The sequence below is a fragment of the Rhinolophus ferrumequinum genome, chromosome 10 (genome assembly GCF_004115265.2).
Source record: "Rhinolophus ferrumequinum isolate MPI-CBG mRhiFer1 chromosome 10, mRhiFer1_v1.p, whole genome shotgun sequence".
Classification (NCBI taxonomy): Eukaryota; Metazoa; Chordata; class Mammalia; order Chiroptera; family Rhinolophidae; genus Rhinolophus; species Rhinolophus ferrumequinum.
Window position 1 is genome coordinate 72,311,626 of NC_046293.1, and position 14,780 is coordinate 72,326,405.

Consider the following 14,780-nt stretch of genomic DNA (forward strand, 5'->3'; position numbering starts at 1 on the left):
CTGTCTCACTGATAGGAAACAAAGGCATTTGTGCCCTAACTGAGGCAGTGATAAAATGCATCTCTAAATCAAGGAAGAGTTTTAGCAGGAGATAAGAGTGGATAAAACCATTACAACGGCCAGATAATGGGAGCCAGCCCATTGGGAAACATTAGATTAAGGACATTGCCTTCCGACTGAAGCCAATTGTTTTATTTGGCCCTAAGGTAGTCACTATTATATTGAGCATGAATGATTGGCAGGGCAAAGAAGCATATAAACAAAAGACCAGAATTTCAGGCTAAAAAGCAACTTACAGGAGAGAACATGGTCATTATTTACTTGCAACCAGAATCAATGAAAGTAAAGAGTCCCTGGACCTTCTAAAAGTTTTTTGCAACATTGTGTTACCAAAGAAATTGTGGGCTAGTCTTGCGAAATTCTGTTGTAGTTCACCCCTTAAAGTAAGCTTTGTCTCCCTAAACTTGTCCAACCAGCAGGAAGCAGCTTGCCGATATTCTGAAGCTCACAAATTGGGAATATTCTCTAAGGTTGGCTTGCTATGTGGCCATGGAGATAAAGGACATGCAAGAGCCTCCCTGAAAACAAAGTCAGACATTGGCTGGATGATTACCAAGGAGATATGCCCCAAAGCGTAGAATCGAGGCCTGGCAGAGAGCATAACATAAGAGACTACTCTGCTGCCATGACAGTCAGTCCTGTCACGGTGGTGGTGCTGTTTTTATTTTTCCCTTTTCTGAATTCTGTTTTTTATTATCTATATCTGGTTCCTGTTTCTATCCATCACTATATAGTAAGTTGGGGACATATAACTCAATTTTGATTTGTAGGTTGTCAGTTCACTCCCAGTTTTGATAGAAATGCACCTCACCCAGAGAGGCCAGACTTGGAACAGGATTGGAGGACCTGGATGGGACTTAGGCTTGTCTCTTTTGCAGAGTGGGAGGGCAGGAGCATGTTTTAACGATGAAGGAAAAGAAAAATGTGACCTCCATGGGCAGTGATGGCAAAGACTGAAGTAGACTTCAACATCCGTTCTCCTCTTCTGTGGCAGACAAATAGGAGACATTTGGGAGCTACATTTGGTAGCTCCCTGTCTACCAAATGTCACTCTCCCATTCATAGGACCGAGTTGGTCTTGGGAAGTGGGTGCTCAACCAGGGACTGTATTTTCTAGCCCCTCTTATACCTACATGGGATCGTATAACTACTTGCCAGTGAATGCGAGTCCATGTGACACGTGGAGTCTGTCATTTTTCGGCCAAGTTGTTTAAGAAGCATGAATACCTTCTCCATCCTCTTTGCTCACTTTCCCACGAGTAGAAAGGAGAAGGCAATCTCTCTGTCACCTCAGCAATTAAATCTATATATTGGAGATGGCAGAGCCACCTTCAGGCTGAGTCTCTGAACAAATGCCGAACATAAGTGAGAAATAAACTTTTATTGTTTGACCTATTTCGCACTTAGAAAAGCCTCTCCCTTTTTTTTTCTTTTGTTTGTTTATAAATAGCAGATAATTTTACCCTGCCTAACATACCTTTTTACATGTAATAGAGTGTTAATTGGGCACATGGTCACCGAGCTACAGCCTGCATTTTCTAGTCTCTTTTGCACCTGTATGTGGCTACATGACTAAATCCTGCCAGTGGGGTACAAACTGAAGCAATCCATGTAACTTCTGTGACATGCCCTGTAAGAGAAGGGATATGCCCTCCTCTTTCATTTTTATTTCTTCCCACTAATTGAATGTGGGTGAGATGATAAGAAGAGAAGTACCCAAATTAGACCAAAAAATGGTCTGATCAGGAAGGCAGGATACCAAGATAGATGGAGCCTAGGTCGGCATGATAGGTCTGGGCCTCCTATTTGGAATTTTACATGAAAAATAAACTTCTTATTTAAATTATGATTATATAACCGGTCTCTCTGTTATAGCGTCTGAACAGATAGCTTACCTTATGCATATATGTATGTGTGATTGACAGGAAAATTTATTTTTGCTGTGGGTTGTAGTTTAAAGAAAGTATAAATAGACTGTTCCATTGTGTTAATTCTATTAATATTCTTTTTTCTATTAATAATCTGATGTCTATTAATTTCTCCTAAGCATTCTCCTTTTCATGACACCTCAGTAGATCAAGGGTTCATAAATTCAATGCCTTTTTATGCTGTCTTCCTCCCCTAGATATTGTATTTGTAATCAATGTAGGAAAGAAAAAATATTCTTTTCCTTTACCTTTCTAGGTTCTTGGCAGACACCCCTGTAATAAAAGATGGGTTAACAGAAGAAATATAAACAGAAATTTAATAACAGGTATTCCTCCTGTATACATGGGAGAGACTAAAGAAAACTAAGCACCGTGCCAAAATGGCCCAATCCACAACCTTAAATACCATCCGCAGATAAAGATAAGAGGTGTTGGTGGTGGGGAGGCCAGTTGTGGGAGGTCACCAAGAGCACAGTAAACCAGCGTGTGATTGTTAAGCAGATTTAAATCCTGGCCTTCTCCACTGATAACTCTTTCTAGAGATTTGGTCGGTCGTCCTCCTCTTTCTGGTACTAAGACGGAGATACCTGCACAAATGGAGATTTTCCTCATAAATGTAAATGTCTTTCATGTAGAGGTAATTTTTAATGGGTTTTCAGAGCTTCTCTTGTGTCTGCAGTTTATTAAAAATGGTAAGGGGGGCGGGGGTGGTAGAAGAGGGAAAAGGGGATCAAACATATGGTAATGGAAGGAGAACTGATTCTGGGTAGTGAGCACAGAGTGTGATATGTAGATGATGTATTATAGAAATGTACACTTGAAACTGGTATAATCCCATTCATTGGTGAGTAAGATTTAGGACTTTTGAATTTTAATGAAAGCAAGGATGACAATTTTATCTCATATCAATAAATTGCCCGGTCCTTTTGGAATAGGAATAATATAAACATTGATAAATTAATAAATGAGTAACTCATAGCAAATGAGTTAAAAATTAATGGAAAAAAAGTACTTGGCCACATGAGACCATGTTTCTTGGTAATTTATGTTGTAGTTCTACTTCCCATGTAAACCAATGATTAGCTATCTTACTAAGCAGAGAATAAATTAATGTGGATTAATTTTTTGTTTTTAAATTATAATATTAACTATGTATGGAACAAAGTTGTTTTCTTTAAAATTTCCTATTTAAAATGCACAGCTCTGGACTTTATGGGATTTAAATATCAAAGTCTAATAAAGGACAAGTATTCTGGATAAAGTAAGCACAAAGATCAATCAGTGCCACTCACTCTTCCACTTTAATTATCTTATTTATTTGCCTTCTACCGAAGGAATGTATGTAATAGAACCTTAAAATCAACACTAGTGTTGATTCACTTGTTCGTGTGTTTTAATCTTGGGAGACTGGCTAAGTGACTGTTTACAGTCACTTGGGAAGCATCTATGATCTGATAACATTGGGAACAGGATCTTGAAGAAATGAGGACATTCCACTAGGAGATAGGAGATTTGTGTCTCTTGGATCTACCACTAAGAAGTTTTATGTCAGGGCAAATTGTAGCAATATTTGGACCTCTATTTCATCACCTCTGCAATGAGGGGTATATGCTAGAGGAGCCCTAAAACTCCTTCGAGTTCAAATTATGAGTTAAAGGGAAAAAAAAATGTAATAAAAAATAATAAAGTGACACATCGTAACGACAGATTCCTATTTTGAAGGAAAGGAGTGGATTTAGATGTGTATTTTGCTTTTGGGAAATAACCCAAAGTATAGTATAGGTCTTCACACTGTATCTTAGAAACATTTTCAATGCTCCCAATTTCTTCAGATTGTTTTGGCATCTCAACCCTTCATCTCAGCTCAACAGCAAATGACTGTTAAAATTTCATCCCCCAGATGGCAGTGCAGCATTCCAAGTTTAGAATGGTCTAGCCCAGTGCTGTAGAATAGGCAATACAAGCTTGCCTCTGGCACAATTCTGCTCTATGTTTCTCCCTTTGGGAGGAAATGTACTGCAATACTAATGTAACAAGGCTTGAGCAATCAGAGACAAATAGCTAATTTTGAAGCGAACACAGCAGCTATCTACTTCCACGCTTGCATAGCACCATGTCCAGCAAATAGCAAGTAAGACGGTCATACAAAGTAATCTAATGAAATAATGAGAGTTGAAAAATGGTTAGGTCAGAGAAGTCACCTATAGTTTTAATATTTTATTTTGCATGTTATTTTATCAGTTTGAAAACATTTATTAAGTGTAATAGGATTAAGTAACTGCTTAGCAATTATTTGTAAAAGATATAAATGAAATGGATAGCATCCACCATAACCTTCATTTAAAGAATTATAAGCTACTTTTGCTATTACAATTGCTGAGATATGCTTATAAGACATATAAAGACAAACAAAACAACTTCATGTGGTGTTGTATGAAAGGAGAGAAGGTTAGTACTCCGCTTGACAAGGATGGAAGAGGCCCTCGGACCTAACAACATGCGTACAGTTAAGGTATTGCCGCCTACTTTGTGGCATCTAACCATAATTTAATTTTTTAAAAAGTATGTATATATATATATATCTTCATGTGGTGAGAAGAAAAGTCAGGGAGGAGACCACGTTTCAATTTTATGATAAAAAGCTAGTGGAACCATTTGGATCAAAACAATTCTGCTCATCTGTATGACGGTCAAAGAGATTAGAGTGAATCCTGTAAGCTTCCACTATACGTTGTGGAAATTCTCCGCAATGTGGAAATCTATATTATGACATTATAGATTCATAATACTGAAGAAATATTCATTGGTAATGCCATGAAAGTAGTCTAAGTAAGGATAGGAAAACAAAATTTTAAAAGTCTCTGAAGGGCCATCTTAAAAATAAAAAAATAGTTCATTTTGATGGATTGTAGAATGTGGTCACATTTTTATCTTCTGGAGATTGCTTTACCTTTAGGTTCAATGAAGTCTTCTCTCCAGTTTCATATTTCTTAGTAACAAAATGGATTAATACCACAGAGATTGTGGCAAATAAGAATAAAAGTTTTGTTTTTCTTTAACCGCAAATTTGGGTTATTTTGCTGGAGCTGCTGCTTATAGATAGACTTTCTACCTTTACCAGACGTACCCCAGATGAATACTTAGTTACAGAATAAAATTCTGTCATTCTATATATAGTCTTCCAAATAGTACCATACTTCTCTAATCAAGTCAATTAAGAAAAAAAAATCCATATATGCACTGTAATATTCTAATCACTGCTTGGGATACAAAGAAAATACATTATATCTGACTTCAATGAGTTTATACTCTAGTGGCGGTGATAAGCAAATTGCAAATAACCCTGGACAGAACAGGAGCTGTAAAAGAGGCAGATGGTAGGAATCGTAGGTTCTGAAGCCAGCATGCTAGGATTAATATCTTGGCTCTGCCTCCTAATATTTTTGTAGCTTTGGAAATATTACTTTTCTGGTTTCTTTGTAAAGCAGATGATTGGGTATTTGTATGAAATAAATAAAAACACTAATTTGAAAGGCTAGCTATACCTCCATGTTCACTGCACCATTATTTACAGTAGCCAATATATGGAAATAACCTAAATGTCCATAGATGGATGAATGGATAAAGAAAATGTGATATATATATATAAATATTATATATATATAACTATATAATATTTATATATTATATTTATATATATAATTAAGTACTGTTCAGCCATAAAAAGAAGGAAATTGTACTATTTGCAACATACTAAGTGAAAAAGTCAGACATAGTAAGACAAATACCTTATGGTCTTGCTTATATATGGAATCTAAGAACAAAAACCAAACTCAGTGATACAGAGAACAAACTGATAGTTGCCAGAAGTGGTAGGTAGGGTGGGAGGTGGGCCAAATGGATAAAAGTGAAAAGTGATCAAAAGTTACACACTTCCAGTTATAAAATAAATAAGTCCTAGGGCGTAATATACAGTATGGTGACTATAATTAATAATACTACGTTTCATATTTGAAAGTTGCTGCCAGTGTAGATGTTGAAAGTGCTCATCACAAGGAAAAAAAAAATTGTACTTAGCTATGGTGATGGGTGTTAATAGATTTATTGTGGTGATCACTTTGCAACATCATTATATTGTACACCTGAAACTGTCTTTTTTTTTGCCAATTACATCTCAATTTTTTTTTGAAGCAGATGATAATAAGAGTACCTATCTCATAGGACTGTTTTGAAAAAAATGAGTTGAGTGAAGTGCTTGCCATATAGCAAATCGATTAACAGTTAAAAGAAAAGTCTTAGAGTGAAGAGGAGAGGTAAGAGGAAGGATATACCAGCAAAGAAAGTAACCTTTGAGATTAGCCCTTACAGAAACCCTTTAAGAATTGTCAAGGATAGAGACATTGAAGGGAGTGAGGGAGGCGGGGTGGGGAGGGAATTTCACCCTAAGGTGGTAATAGGCCAGATGTCAAGATGAAGGGGCAGTAGCTTAGTTTGGCAGCAAATAGAGTCAGGGAGAAGAAAATGTAGGCCCACACACATATCAGGGCTGCCAAAAATATGCATACAAGTGGACGCCTTGGTCAACGTTGCTCAAGCAGTAGTTCACCAGAATCAGAAGTGTCTAGACACGAAAGGTAACCACTTTGAGCACCTCTCGTAATTGCAGAAGTCATACGTGACTCTTACTCATCTTTTGTTGTCGGTATATATTGAGTAGTACAATTTTATACAGTTTCCCTTTCTTAAAATGTGTAGATATTGTTTGCACCCTCTGTATGTTAAGAATATATTGCATCGGGCTAATTAGGAGATACTGCTTAATTTAAAAATGTGGAATGCCACTGAAGATTTTTGACACAGTAGATGGATAGTCAGATTTACACAGCAAACGTCTCATTCTGGTAGCACTATGACAGAGAAATTGAGTGTAGAAGGAACTAGAGACAGTGAGATCAGAGATGAGGAAGGACAGCAGAATCCAGGACAAGAGGAATACCCCCGATCATCACTAAATGACTACTGGTTGGCTTGCCAACAGATTTAAAAATCGCCTTAGCTACGTAAAGACCCTTTCAGTAACCTGCAAATTTTTGTCTTTCCTATCAGAATGCAGATTCCCAATCTTTCTCCCATATACATAGCATTTCAGATGCAAAGTTTAAAACTTCTACACAGAAATAGCTACATTTATCAACAGCCCTTCTTCCCTGCTCCCTGAACACTCTAAGACACAAACACAGAAGGAGCCACATCTTTTCCCCATAACTGCAATTTATTTTGAGGAAGACTGAACAGGTTGAGGCTTACAACAGTAACTTTTTTTTCCACTTAGTTATTTTTTCTGATGTCCCCATCAGTGATAAACTTGATCCAGCAAGAGACCCATTAGATGGAGAGCATACAGTGTCTGTCGTCCCCCTTTTCACTTTTTCTTGTTTTGTTTTTTTTTTGTTGTTGTTTATTTTCTGCCTTATTTTCTGTTTCCATCGGACTCTGATCTGTTTCTTACCCTCCATCATTAACCTTTATCCTTTTTCTTCCGACCTTCTTCTTAAATTGAATCAAAATACTTGAATGCTTTCCTTTATTTCTCTCTTCCCACCAGTGAGGGGTCTTCATTTAGCTGGACCTCGCTGTTTGAACAAACAATGCGATCGGACATAAAGCAACAGGAGTCCAGATGGGATGGTGATCTCACGCCCTGTTCCAATTGTGGAAGAACAGCCTGAATTCCTGAGCAGAAACAGAATCATTTGAACTCTTGAATCTGCACTAGGATAAGTTCAATTATAAGTCTGTAGGAGAGCAATAATGGCCTTGATATGAGGCCTTCTTTAGGAACTTTCCCAATTTCCAGCTTTGATTAAGGAGATTCTTAGTTATTTTTTTAATTTATTTATTGGGGTGACAATTGTTAGTAAAATTACATAGACTTCAGGTGTACAATTCTGTATTACATCATCTAGAAATCCCATTGTGTGTTCACCACCCAGAGTCAGTTTCTCCTTCCATCACCATATATTTGATCCCCCTTACCCTCATCTCCCACTCCCCACCCCCCTTACCGTCTGGTAACCACTAAACTATTGTCTGTGTCTATGAGTTTTTGTTTCTCATTTGTTTGTCTTGTTCTTTTGTTGTTTTTGGTTTATATACAACATATTAGTGAAATCATATGGTTCTCTGCTTTTTCTGTCTGACTTATTTCGCTTAGCATCATACTCTCAAGATCCATCCATGTTGTCACAAATGTTCCTATATCATCTTTTCTTACCGCCAAATAGTATTCCATTGTGTATATATACCACAACTTCTTTATCCATTCATCTATCGAGGGACATTTTGGTTGTTTCCATGTCTTGGCCACTGTAAACAAAGCTGCAATGAACATTGGAGCACACGTGTCTTTATGTATAAATATTTTCAGATTTTTGGGGTAGATACCCAGGAGAGGGATTGCTGGGTCATATGGTAATTCTGTTCGTAATTTTTTGAGGAACCTCCACACTGCCTTCCACAGCGGCTGCACCAGTCTGCATTCCCACCAACAGTGTACGAGGGTTCCTTTTTCTCCACAGCCTCTCCAACACTTGTTACTATTTGTCTTGTTGATGATAGCCATTCTAACTGGGGTGAGGTGATAGCTCATTGTGTTTTTTATTGGCATTTCTCTGATGATTAGTGATGTTGAACATTTTTTCATATGTCTATTTGCCATTTGTATGTACTCTTTGGAGAAATGTCTCTTCAGGTCATCTGTCCATTTTTCAATTGGGTTGTTTGTTTTTTTGTTGTTGAGTTTCATGAGTTCCTTGTATATTTTGGATATTAGCCCCTTATCGGAGGCACTGTTTGCAAAAATCTTCTCCCATTCAGTTGGTTGCCTCTTTATTTTGTCGATGGTATCTTTTGCTGTGCAGAAGCTTTTAAGTTTCATATAGTCCCATTTGTTTATTTTAGCTTTTACTTCCCTTGCCTTTGGAATCGAATTCATTAAATGCTCTTTGAACCCAAGGTCCATATGTTTAGTACCTATAGTTTCTTCTATGCTGTTTATTGTGTCAGGTCTTATGCTTAAGTCTTTGATCCATTTTGCATTAATTTTGGTACATGGTGACAAATAGCAGTCCAGTTTCATTCTTTTGCACGTGGCTATCCAATTCTCCCAGCACCATTTATTGAAGAGGCTGTCTTTTCTCCATTGTATGTTTTTTGCTTCTTTGTCAAAAATCATCTGTCCATATTTATGTGGTTTTATTTCTGGATTCTCAGTTCTATTCCATTGGTCTATGTGTCTGTTTTTCTGCCAATGCCATGCTGTTTTGATTATTGTAGCCCTGTAGTACAAGCTAAAGTCAGAGAGTGTGATACCTCCAGTATTGTTCTTTTTTCTTAAAATTGCTTTGGCTATTTGGGGTCTTTTGTGGTTCCAAACAAATCTGATGATTTTTTGTTCTATTTCTTTAAAAAATGCCATTGGGATTTTGATGGGGATTGCATTAAATCTGTATATGGCTTTGGGTAATATGGCCATTTTAACTATGTTGATTCTTCCAATCCATGAGCATGGAATATCTTTCCATTTATTTATGTCTTCTTCAATTTCTTTTAAAAGTGTCTTATAGTTTTCAGCATATAGGTCTTTCACATCCTTGGTTAAATTTATTCCTAGGTATTTTATTCTTTTTTCTGCAATTGCAAAAGGAATTGTTTTTTGTATTTTTTTTCTGAGATTTCATTGTTAGTATATAGGAGTGTGATGGACTTTTGTGCATTGATTTTGTAGCTGGCAACTATACTGTATTCGTTGATTGTTTCTAATAGCTTTTTGGTGGAGTCTTTAGGGTTTTCTATATATAGCATCATGTCATCTGCAAAGAGTGACAATTTAACTTCTTCATTCCAAATTTGGATGCCTTTTTTTCTATCTCTTGCCTGATTGCTCTGGCAAGGACTTCCAACACTATGTTGAAAAGCAGAGGTGATAGGGGACAGCCCTGTCGTGTTCCTGAACGTAGAGCAAAGGGCTTCAGTTTTTCACCATTAATTGTGAGATTAGCTGAGGGTTTGTCATATATGACCTTTACTATGTTAAGGTATTTTCCTTCTATACCTATTTTATTAAGTGTTTTAATCATAAATGATGATGTATCTTGTCAAATGCTTTTTTTGCATCAATTGATATAATCGTATGATTTTTGTCCTTTATTTTGTTTATGTGATGTATCACATTGATGGATTTGTGGGTGTTGAACCATCCTGGTGCCCCTGGGATGAACCCCACTTGGTCATGATGAAAAATCTTTTTAATGCATTGTTGCATTCGATTTGCTAGAATTTTGTTTAGGATTTTTGTATCTGTATTCATCAGAGATATTGGTCTGTAGTTCTCTTTTTTTGTGTTGTCCTTGCCAGGTTTTGGTATCAGGGTAATTTTAGCCTCATAAAGTGAGTTAGGGAGTACTGTCTCTTCTTCAATTTTTTGGAAGAGTTTGAGTAGGATTGGTAGTAGATCCTCTTTGAAGGTTTGGTAGAATTCACTAGTGAAGCCATCTAGTCCCGGGTTTTTGCTTTTGGGAAGGTTTTGGATGACTGATTCAATTTCCTTACTGGTGATCGGTCTGTTTAGATTTTCCAGTTCTTCATGGTTCCGCCTAGGAAAGTTATATGTTTCTAAGAACTTGTCCATTTCTTCTAGTTTATTGAATTTGGTGGCATATAGTCCTTCATAGTATTCTTGGATGATCTTTTGTATTTCTGTGGTGTCCGTGATAACTTCCCCTTTTTCATTTCTGATTTTGTTAATTAGTGTCCTCTCTTTTTATCTTAGTGAGTCTAGCCAAGGGTTTGTCAATTTTGTTGATCTTTTCAAAGAACTAACTCTTTGTCACACTAATTTTTTCTATTGTCTTTTTGTTCTCTATTTCATTTAGTTCTGCTCTGATTTTCGTTACTTCCTTTCTTCTGTTGACCTTGAGTTTCATTTGTCCTTCTTTTTATAATTCTTTAAGGTGTAACGTGAGGTTATTTATTTGGGATTTTTCTTGTTTCTTGAGATAGGCCTGTAATGATATCAATTTCCCTCTTAAAACTTCTTTCGCTGCATCCCCAAAATTTTGGTAGGATATATTTTCATTGTCATTTGTTTCTATGTATCTTTTTATCTCTCCTCTAATTTCTTCTTTGACCCGGTAGTTCTTTAAAAGTATGTTGTTTAGTCTCCATGTATTTGTGTTTTTTCCTGCTTTCTTTTTGCAGTTGATATCCAATTTCAAAGCCTTGTGATCAGAGAATATGCTTGGTATGATTTCAATCTTCTTAAATTTGCTGAGGTTGATTTTATGTCCCAATATATGATCTATCCTTGACAATGGTCCATGTATACCAGAAAAACAAGGTATAGTCTGATGTTTTAAGATGAAGTGCTCTATGTATGTCAATTATGTCCATTTCATCTAATGTGTCATTTAGGGCTGCTATTTCATTATTTATTTTCTGTTTGGATGATCTATCCATAGCTGTCAATGATGTATTTAAGTCCCCTAGTATAATTGTGTTTTGGTCAATTTCTCCCTTTAGCTCTGTTAGTAGTTGCTTGGTATATTTCCGTGCTCCCTGATTGGGGGCATAAATATTGAGGACTGTTATGTCTTCTTGTTGTATAGTCCCCTTTACCATTATGAAATGTCCATCTTTGTCTCTTGTTACATTTTTCACCCTGAAGTCTGTTTCATATGATATCAGTATGGCTACACCTCATTTTCTCTGGATACCGTTTGTTTGGAGTGTCAATTTCCACCCTTTCACTTTGAGTCTATGCTTGTTCTTGTAGCTGAGATGTATCTCTTGGAGGCAGCATATGGTCGGGTTTAGTTTTTTGATCCAATTTGCTACTCTGTGCCTTTTCATTGGTGAGTTCAGTCCATTTACATTTAGGGTGATTATTGATATGTGAGGATTTCCTGTCATTCTATCTTTAGTTTTCTGGTAAGGCTGTGTCTCCATTGTTTCTTTGCCTTTTTGTTGTTGTCTATTATTTCTGTGCGGTGGTATTCTATGATGTTTCCCTCTGTTTCATCTTTTATTACAGTATATATTTCAGTTCTGGATTTTTTTTTTAGTGGTTAGCCTTAAGTTTATGTAAAAGAAAGTTTGATATTTAGAGTATTCCATTTTCTTCAGCACGCTTACTTTCTCCATTCCCATATTGCGGTTCAGGCCTTTACTCTCCCCATTTTTTATGTTTTGGTTGCCACAAATTGTCCTTGTTGATGGTGGACAAATGGCCTCCTTTAGTATTACTTGTAGTGCAGGTCATGTATTAGACAATTCCCTCAGCTTCTGTATGTCTGGAAAGGTCTTTATTCCTCCTTCATATCTAAAGGATATCTTTGCTGGGTATATTATTCTTGGCTCATAATTTCTCTCTTTCAATAGTTTGAGTATTTGGTTCCACTCCCTCCTGGCTTGTAGAGTTTCTGCTGAGAAATCTGATGATAATCTAATGGGCTTTCCTTTGTAGGTTACCGTCTTCTTTTCCCTGGCTGCCTTGAGGATTCTTTCTTTGTCGTTGATTTCAGACAGCTTCAATACAATGTGCCTTGCAGAAGGCCTGTTGGGATTGAGGTAATTAGGTGTTCTATTTGCTTTTTGCATTCGAGGATCCAGTTCTGTCCACAAGTTTGGGAAGTTCTCATCGACAATTTGTTTTAATATATTCTCTGTTTCCTTCTTTCTTTCTTCTCCTTCTGGTATGTCCATTATTCTTATATTGCTCTTTCTGATGGAATCAGAAAGTTCTTGTAGAGTTCTTTCATTTCTTTTAAGTCTCAAGTCTCTTTCTTCTTCCATCTGTGTAATTTCCAGGTTTCTATCTTCGATGTCACTGATTCTTTCCTCCATCTGGTCAACTCTACTACCTAAACTGGCTATTTCATTCTTAATTTCTTCTAGTGAGTTCTTAATCTCCAGAAATTCTATTTAGTTCTTTTTTAAAATTTCAATCTCTTTGGTAAAATGCTCATGTTGTTCTTTGATTGTGTTTCTGAGTTCATTAAACTTCCTTTCTGTGTTTTCTTGCATCTCATTGAGTTTTTTCAGAATTGCAATCTTGAATTCTCTGTCATTTAAGTCACATATTTCCATATCTTTAAGTTCATTTTCTGGAGACTTTCCACTTTCTTTCTGAGCTGTCTTATTCATGGCACTTAATGATTTATTTTTTCTCTTTCTAGACATCTACAGGAGTGGCTTCTGCAACAGGTTGATAGGAAGAGGTCTTTCTTTTGTTTTCCAGTATGTGCTGGTAGAATGTTTTATTTTCTCTTCGACTGCAGCCTTTTTTTCTCTCTCACATGGTAGTGCTATGTTTTCTCTGCACTATTCCGGCTTCTCACACAATGGGGGGGGATTCCCTGGGAGATGGGCTTCTCCTCTGTTAATAGTTCGCCTGGGTCACAGGGTGCAGTGTCCGTGTGGGTATGCCAAGAGCTTTTGAAGTTCCAAAGCTCTTCCTGCACCAGATTCAGAGCTGGTGTGTTTCAGCAGTTCTGTTACTCCTGCAGGGATCCGCCCAGATAGGTGGGGCCAGGGACGGGATGAGTTGTGAGAGGTGGCCCAGAGCAATGGCGGCGACCACCACCACAACTGGTCCTGTTTCCATAGCTCCCTCCCCTTTGCCAGAACTAGTTGGACTGTGAATCTGTGTCTGCGTTCCACAGTTCTCAGAACAGCAAATATTCTGTTCTTTTTATCTGACACTGATACTGTTCTGCTTCTAGCACTGGGCAGGTGGGGGCGGGGTGAGCTCTGGCAGGGTAGGGAGGGGGCGGCTCGTCTGAGTGCCTTAGGCTTCCATTCTCTGCTCGGCAGTGAGGGCTTAAGCCACCGTTTTCAGCCTTCTTCCCTCAGTCTTTTCTCTGAGGACTCTGCCATGAGCGTTGGGTTCAGCCGTGTTGTATGCTGCCCCCTCAGCCCTGTGAGCCATAAGCGGAGCCCTAGCAGTCCGAGTTCTTCCCTCTCCCACAGCTGCGGCAGTTCCGGAATGCAGCGAGCTCGGAGTACTGAGCTAGGTCTGCGTCCTGCGCCCGCGTGGCACCGTCTCCACGCTTCTCCCTTCCCTCCTCCCCAACTCGCGCGATTCGCCCACCTTTAGGTGAATTCTGTAGTGGGCCTCTTCGTCTTGCCTGTCTGCTGTGCAGGGAGTCCTTTGTGGAGTTATAGTTGTTTGATTAGTTGTAAATTCCAGGGAAGATTTACAGAGGCTCACCTCACGCCGCCATTTTGATGACGTCCCCTGAGACTCTTAGTTAAAAGAAAAGGTTTAGTTAATGAAAAAAGAGAACCAGGAAATAGCAAACTTTTAGGAAACCAAGTGTTCTATCACATCTCACATCATATCTCTGTGGCCTTGGGGTCTTTCTTCTGGGTATTCTAACTGGTTACTCACTTCAGCCATCTGGTTTTATTTACTTCCACCCACATATGACCAAAAGAGGTTGCTCCAAGCTCCTAAATTGACATGTCTTCAGTTCCAGAGGTCAGCACCAGGAGATGAGTACCTGGCCCAAGAAGAATGAGCTACTTACTGTTGGTCCAATTAATTTGGGCCCTGGAGTCATAAGATGTGGCTTATAGGGACTCTATTGGTTATAATATGATGCTGTTTTCATTTGAAAAAAAAGAAAATCAGTGTATTAAATGACTTTGGTTTCTCCTATGATGTCAAAGTTTCACATTGGATTCTCTGCAATGGGAAAGCCAATGGGTGAAGATAGGCAGCAAATGGAGGTG

General features: G+C 37.9%; 1 non-coding gene across 1 annotated transcript; it reads left to right on the plus strand.

Moving 5' to 3' along the window:
* Positions 1–4,414: 4,414 nt before the first annotated feature.
* On the plus strand, positions 4,415–4,540 carry LOC117029498 (U6atac minor spliceosomal RNA). Its single transcript, XR_004424237.1, has one exon. It is a non-coding gene; the product is annotated as a U6atac minor spliceosomal RNA (small nuclear RNA).
* The last annotated feature ends 10,240 nt before the right edge of the window (positions 4,541–14,780 follow it).